At 31.9% G+C, this 8,516-nt stretch overlaps 1 long non-coding RNA gene across 1 annotated transcript; it reads right to left on the bottom strand.

Moving 5' to 3' along the window:
- Positions 1-5,745: 5,745 nt before the first annotated feature.
- On the bottom strand, positions 5,746-8,277 carry LOC149793524 (uncharacterized). The gene is made up of 3 exons (XR_016422564.1): positions 8,207-8,277; positions 7,519-7,830; positions 5,746-6,030 (listed from the first exon to the last, which is right to left on the bottom strand). It is a non-coding gene; the product is annotated as an uncharacterized LOC149793524 (long non-coding RNA).
- Between the last annotated feature and the right edge of the window lie 239 nt (positions 8,278-8,516).

Consider the following 8,516-nt stretch of genomic DNA (forward strand, 5'->3'; position numbering starts at 1 on the left):
ACAAACTTCATGCAATCAATCCAACCCTAGGATAATGGACTCCTTCATACAGAATCATCCGTAGGGAGGAGGTAGTCATTGCAAGAATTCGAATTGGTCATACTTATATAACCCACTCCCACATAATAAAAGGTGAAGACCCACCAGAGGGCGTTATTTGGTATGAACGATTCACTGTTAAGCACATTATGACGGAATGTTTCGACCTGCAACCTATGCGCGATCAGTACTACAATATGCATTTTATTAAATAACGTTTTGATACAATAAAGGTAAGTTGTATTCAATAATTCTTAAAAGAAGTAAATATTTCTTCTAAACTATAACTTTAAGCCATCACGTTGAAAAATGTTATGCAATATATATATATACCGTCCTTTACATTCAATACCTTTTCATCTGTCATCATTAAGATACACCGTTTACATTCCCCGTTGATCGGGAAGTTTTATTTATTACCGTTACTGAATTATCGTTTTATTTAGGTTTGATATCGCTGGTGGATATAAAACATTTTTGTTTCTCATCATCGCACATATGACCTTTTGTATGGCGCTAAATAGCCTAACAGTGCTGGTGCGCCGTTAAAAATAAACAAACAAACAAACAAGCAAAACTGAACACAACTAAAAGCTATTGATTCCACTAATCATATATTAAGGTAGGAATGAATAAATCTAACATAAACAAACCTAATATAAACATCCTAACATTAAAAACATATGTCACAATAAGAAGACGTGCATGAAGATTATTTCATTGAATATTTCCATCAAATTGTACAGAAAATTGTTTCTGAAATCTTCTTGGATTGGAATCAAAGCTGTATCAAGAACTCAAAACAAAGTAAACATGCTTACCTTGCATTGCATTAGTCGTGTAAACCCAGAATTATACCTTGGGCTATGCACAAAGGTCAATCACACGATACAAATTAAATATACATAACAATTATAAATGTATAAAATATTGTATTCGATAGATTGAGAATCACAACAAAACAAAATGTAGGATTTCGAACCTTTCTTAAAAAAATTATATATATATATATATATATATATATATATATATATATATATATATATATATATATATATATATATATATATATATATATATATATATATATATATATATATATATATATATATATATATATATATATATATATATATATATATATATATATATATATATATATATATATATATATATATATATATACATACATATATACATATATATACATATATATATATATATATATATATATATATATATATATATATATATATATATATATATATATATATATATATATATATATATATATATATATATATATATATATATATATATATATATATATATATATATATATTACAGTAATGTTTATTGCTCTTAAGTCTTTTTCCACCTCGAAAATGTAGCATTTAATTTCATGCACTATTTCCAATTTTATTTTAGTATTTTTTTTTTTTTGCGCTTTAAAATAAACTTATTATATTGCTCATACAATACATTTTTCAGCAGTACATTTTGATTAAAAACTTGAAATATGTCTAGCCCTAAGCAGATATGATTACAAATCAGTTTAAAAATCATACCGCTTACTCTTGATACATATATTCGCCACAGGAGGACTAAGATACAAACTCCAATGATCAGGAGGAAGACGACAGCAGTGATTAGTCCAATCCAAAACAGTCCAAATTGTTGACCTGGAATGCGGGTTATTTTGTAATTGTGCCTTTGTAATAGGAACACACGAAAAACAATTATGTATTTTGAAATAAAACAATGCTAATGATATGCAGACTTCAAACAGTAAATACATTGTAATACATTGTGATAGTAGAGTTGAGTTATGCACGGTATTGTAAGTTAGCTAGCAATACAATATGTATGCATACGCTAGGGATAATTCCTATATCGGATGCTGTATATTGACATAAATGTGTAAGAACTACATGTTTATATAATAATTTTAACACATATAATTATTTCAAGATTTACATCACTACAAAAGTATGACTTTACTAATGTTGTACAGCGAAAATACAAATTTGCCTCCAAAGAATATTTTAATATAATTTATTTATCTGTGCATAAACATAAAAAGACATTTACATTTCCTATCTTAAATATGCTATATTACACAGTTTTCGAGTTAAAATGAAGTGTACTTCCCTTTACCAAAATTTCGCCCCTCCTTAACTAAAACAACCCTGAACGCAGGGCCAATAGATTTGCCCCATCAGGTTACTCTCGTACAACTACAAATTACATAAGTTAGAGACCCGTAGAAACATATCAGCGATTTTTTTCCCACAAGTCAAGCTTAAAGATCTCTTATTGTCACTGTCGGACATATATACTTTCTTTCGCTCCCGTAGTAGAAGAAACTGTAGAAGCCACTGTAATGAATTAATAGTTATTTAATTAAAAAAGTTCGAAAAATCATTTAATATCAAATATTATCAAAATCTTCGCCGATTGATCAATTACATTTTAGCATGATTAAATGTTTTGAGTTTATATGTATGTATGTATGTATGTATGTATGTATGTATGCATGTATGTATGTATGTATGTATGTATGTATGTATGTATGTATGTATGTATGTATGTATGTATGTATGTATGTATATATGTATGTATGTATGGATGCATGCATGCATGCATGCATACATGCAGGTATGTATGTATGTATGTATGTATGTATGTATGAGATCGTATAAGTAATGGGAATCGTATATTTATAAAATATCAAAGAATAACCATTTGATATTTGAAATGCCTGCGTAACATGTACACGAGCTATATACATTGACAGTAGAAAGAAATTAAAATATAGAAAAAAGTAAATATCGCGCCAACATATCTCAACAGGGTGTTTCGAATTATAATCTTCCTAATTCAACTTTTGTTACTTAAGCGATTGATTGACTATGACAACCGGGTGCCTAACCTATCTCTCAATTATTATGTGCAACACGTTTGTATGTGAGTTACCAATCAAAGGTTTCCAATTGTTTTATATATTTATGTTCTGCTGAGAGTTAAATCTTGTTTAATTGGTAGATTTGTATGCACTGTTGGAACGCGTGATGAAATAACCCCGACGGGATGAGTTATCCACTGAACCGGCTTGAAAGAGTTTCGCCCATAGAGCAATCGGTACGCCAGGTATATCTATATCGACAGTAAATTAATTTTGTCAATTACTATAAAGTACAGGACCATTGTAATTACCTTTCTCATGATGCAGGAAAATGGGATAGAATTTCGATGTCTCACCCGTTTCACGATTTGTGGCAATACACGTGTATGCTCCAGTAAATCTTTCATTGAAGCTGTTGATTATAAGTTCCTCGTTCTCGACATTAATATAATAACTCTCTCACCGAAAAGCGCAAGCCGGGTAACATTTGGCCAAACACTTTACTTTCACTGTTTGATTTTCTTCAAGATAAATATCACTTTTATTAAGGGTCAAGGACATGTTGACACGTCCATCTAAATATAAAGTATATGAAAGATAAACTATTACAGAAAGAGAATGAATTGCATTAATTTTAATTTGAAATTAATTTTAGGAAATAGTTCGCAATATTGCTGCCTTTCATTAGACTTCAAATAAACACTATGAAAGATGTAACTGATCATATAACAAAAGTCAAATATAGCATTCAGCTAAATTTGTACATGTGCAGCTAATGTGCTTTAAATTATATTCATGTGCATTGATAACCGAAACCTTTGACTCCTTTTCAACATCATTGTGCCATGTGCCCGTCATGCGTTGTTATTTCATATGCGCAACATGGATATATTAACCTGCATAGCACAGTAGTAGATAACAAAACATGCACAAATATCTTCTGGTAACAGTAACATATTTGGCTTGAATTGAAAGTGAATTATGTGATCTTTCAGTAAACAGCCTGCAATGAGAGATTAAGTAATCTTTGCTTCAAACGCAATCTATCTCTAAAGACGCCTAAAAACATTTGAAGTTTGTTTAGAATTGTCCGAGTTAAGAGAGTATAATTAGGTAAAAGGTACTTATTAATTCAAAGTATGATTTTTGGGTTTACACAGTATTTTAATATAAAGGCTATATGTCACAGAATACGGCAAGAAATAACTTTGTTTCGCCTTAAAACGATTATATCATTTTCGTTGCATATGCGTACAACGTTACCTAGGGTGGATAATTGTTTCTGTAGTTAAGCGACTGAACTAGATCGCTTGCGGCAAGAGACACAAAAAGCACGGCAAACACGGTGTTTTGTTGTTTGTTTACCCGTATTGATACTCATTCTCCTGTAGAATTAAAGCAAGTTTTGTTCTCTAATTGACACATTGGTCTTTGGATCTTGTCAAGGAGTGTACGTTCTCCATTTTTATTATACAGCGATAGCGGTAAGTGTTACATTTTTATTTTATTTGATGTGTGAAACATATTCAGTTTTAATATCATAGCGTGAAATATTGCTTTTACTACTACGAGGATTTGAAACGTTGCGAACTTTTTAACTATTACAAGTTGCTATGAAGAATTTAATTTAGTAGCATGTTTCTACAGATTTGTACTCCTTACCTGTTATCGTGACCAGTCTGGTTTTATTGTAGCTGTCTGTGAGTATGTGTGTGCAGGAATATCAGGCTGTCGTCTGGCCGTCTGTATGTCTCTATGAAGATGGAAGCTGGTGTGACCATCAAGGCTATACAAGGACGGAACCGCCGATTTGTAAACTTGTGCGCATGGTGGTTCAATAACGGGTGCCTGTGGCCAATACAAGTGTGGGCAACCCAAGAATCCAGGATATCTGTATGGTTTAGTGGACACGTAAACTAGGTCGAAATGTTTCAATTTGCATGTTTTTACAAGTATTTATGAATCATACGTGGTTGTGAATCATACGAACTGTTGTTTCAATTGAGTACAATTGAGTCGCTTTCATTACAAGAGATTATTTGACTCTAACTGTTATTACACGAAATTATTTAAATCCTACTTTCATTACATGAGATTATTTGAATCTTACTTTCATTACGTGAGATTATGTGAATCTTACTTTTATTACATGAGATTACATGAGATTATTTGAAACTTACTTTCATTACTTGAGATTATATGAATCTTACCTTCATACTTGAGAATATATGAATCATAGTTTTGTTCTCCCATTTGTGAACGTTTGTTCGAAGCAATTGAATGAGTCATGTGTTTAGAGCTTGAAAGAATCACGCTGTATTGGTAGAGTATATACATATTTGTGTTAATTTATTTCATAAACTTCCATCTTTCATCATTGTATTGTGTTGTCATTTAATCCAAGCCTCCATTCAGGTCAAATCCTATTACACTATACACTACTTCAAAGTTCATATAATTGCAAGAAGAACATGTCATAGAGAGATCAGTTGATTATGTATAAGTATCCTTAAAGTCAAGGCACATAAGTAGTTTTGCATTACAGAAATTATCCCTTTACATATTATATATATTATGTATGTATCGCTCGATCGACCTGTTTTTATCTCTCTCTCTCTCTCTCTCTCTCTCTCTCTCTCTCTCTCTCTCTCTCTCTCTGGGCTCTAACTAGCTTCTAGAAAACACCGATCTTCTGTATGTTTGTATTGACCCATTGTTTGAATTAAGTCATCGCGTAAGTAATACGTTTGGATAATAGATTATAAAGTATAAATTATTTTTTTCAATGTACTTACAATATGGTAGAAGTGTATAAGTCAAGCTGTATTCAGAACACCATCTGCTTCCCTCATTACTACCATTCCGTATCCCTACTTGACATGCTAACGTGCTAAAGTTCTCCATTACAGTTCAATTTTTGAATATCAGTGTCGACGAATTTGTATGTATAAGTCTTGCATAATACAGCTCTGCACCGTTGATTTTCCAATAGTAGGTTTGACAGTCAGATACATAGAATGTGGTACACATTACTTCAAACGATTTGTGGAGAACCGGCTTCCCATTTTCCCTTATTTGTGGCCTATCTGGAAAGTGTAAAAGAATATGTTTCAGCATGACGCATCCTGATTTACAAAGTTAGCAATTGATCTCACATATTCTTTGTCATATTAGATTGTCTAAAACATTCGCCGTTAAACAACAGAAATTAAAGTTTCCTCTATATTTCCAATAAATAAATATTGTACTCTCAGAGAGTTACCAATTTTCCTGAAGGAGCACAAGACAACTTTGGCTGAACCAGATAATATCCACGATCTACGTTTGAAACTCTTACCTGAAACAGCTCTCAATACACTACGAAACATTGGCAATACCAGATTGGACTCTGGCAACTTTATGCCATACTGGCAAGCAGCAGTAGTCCCACCAATACGTACACATGGAAAGCACAATATCGACGCTTCCAATTTCTGCCGCATGTCACTAACAAGCTGTGTTTGCAACATTACTAGCACATTCAGATATACTAATTAATATTCCAAAGTCAGGTAAAATAATTCCCAGTCACGGATAATAATTAGCTTTCCGGTAGTCGCGTATTAAAATGTATTGTTATCTTGTAGTACTTTACCTTTACAATTATCTGCAAGGGGTTATCCTCCTCAAATTGATCTGCAATTCTTTCTTTGTACATTTTTAGAAGCTAATTTTAATAGGCAACATATAAACCTTAGTGTGTAGAGGCGCCACGAAGTGCGAATACTATCAATACTGGTCTTACTCTTGTACATTTTGCGTTTAAAACACCGCAATGAGTGTTCTGTCATTATTCTAACAGCAATTATATAAGAATCATTATGCAGAGTTCTACATTTTGTTTTCAATATTCTGGAAAATCTATCAATATATAATCAACTCCTGCTCATAAGAGACCACTATCATTCTACTATTTCAGATTAGTCTTACAAGCATTTCGGTTAACCTGTATCTTGTGGGTAATATATTTGATCATATCAGTTGGCTTCACCTGTTTTGGTAATCATTACTTTTTTTAAAATATTTTGCGATAAATGTCAAATTTGTCATTATATGTGCATTTTAGATTCGAATGAATTTCATTCATTGCTCCCTTTAGTTGTTATTTTATATTGACTATTAATTTTATGATTATCTTAATCAGTTCATGTGCGTTTCTTTTTCCTTTGAATACCCATTTGGTCAAGACTGAGCATGATTGAACCATTGAATGTTTTTAAAATGTCTTTATTAATGTGTGTTACCTATGATTTCAGTTGTAAGGTTTGTGTCAGGCTTAGACTCTAACGTATACTATCATATGTTAATAGAGTCGTATATTGACTTCATCCTTGGTTCATTATTACAAATAGAAACCGATGGGTTAACGTGACTTACGTTTGATAGAACCCTTTCTAATTTTTAGTAAAGTAATTATTAGCGATAATTTTATTGCGTAGCATGCAGCTTTAACTACAATATATTTCTCTTGATGAGATTAATTTTCTACTTTTGCCCAATTCTTGAAATGATTAATGTTTTCTCTTGATACTTACCTATCACTATCAACTCCTTGGTCCTATTTTCAATGCGTAGCTTAGTTTTGATTCATGCTGTATAATGTCCACTGTGTTTAGGTGTGATATTGATAAAAGTTAACAAAATCATCCAATTGTCATTCTTTTCCGAAAATACACAACTCACTGATAACGTGTCATGACTCATACACCGATCATACTCTGTTGAAATAATTACATTTTCAGTCGGATTTCGTATCCGAACATCAGTTTCCTTAAGTTCGGAACTTTTATTTCCTACAGTCCACTCCAAAGTTGCATTGCTTCCAATACATGCAAGGTGTTCAGTCTCTGAAGACAAATATAAAATAGAGAAGACATAAAATAAATTAATTATAAATAAACCAACATCGAAATATAATCGAATCAAACCGAAAACAATTAGAGATACAACATACCAGTTCTTCATATTTTAAAGTTGAATTGATAATGCAATTGGTAAAATCATCAACTGAATGGTTAAATGCTCTGACGAACATCATCAAATATAATTTTACAACTTTTCTCATTACAAGGAAAATGTATGTATGTATGCATGTATGTATGTATGTATGTATGTATGTATGTATGTATGTATGGATGGATGGATGGATGGATGGATGGATGAGTGCATGCTTGCTTGCATGCATGCAAGCAGGTAGGTAGGTAGGTAGGTAGGTACACTTACCACTACTGCAGGCAAAAACATAGGTCAAACAAGACCAGGAAATATTCATTGTAAGAAAAGCAAGGCGTTTCCTTGTGGGGGATAAAGAATGAACCACAATCCCATCCGTTAGCCTTTTATTTCGGGCTAACTTTCATTTTCATTACGTATCAGTTAGTCATCAATTACATTCATGTATCAGCAATGATATATGATGATATACCAATAAGCCCAGCGAAGTGTGTGCAAGATAGCTTTATGTATGTATATATGCATATATGTTGGCCTGAAGTTTATACCAGGAAGGAAAATGTGGAAATGAACGTGCTCT

The sequence above is a fragment of the Sinohyriopsis cumingii genome, chromosome 8 (genome assembly GCF_028554795.1).
Source record: "Sinohyriopsis cumingii isolate HCF-2022 chromosome 8, ASM2855479v2, whole genome shotgun sequence".
Classification (NCBI taxonomy): domain Eukaryota; kingdom Metazoa; phylum Mollusca; class Bivalvia; order Unionida; family Unionidae; genus Sinohyriopsis; species Sinohyriopsis cumingii.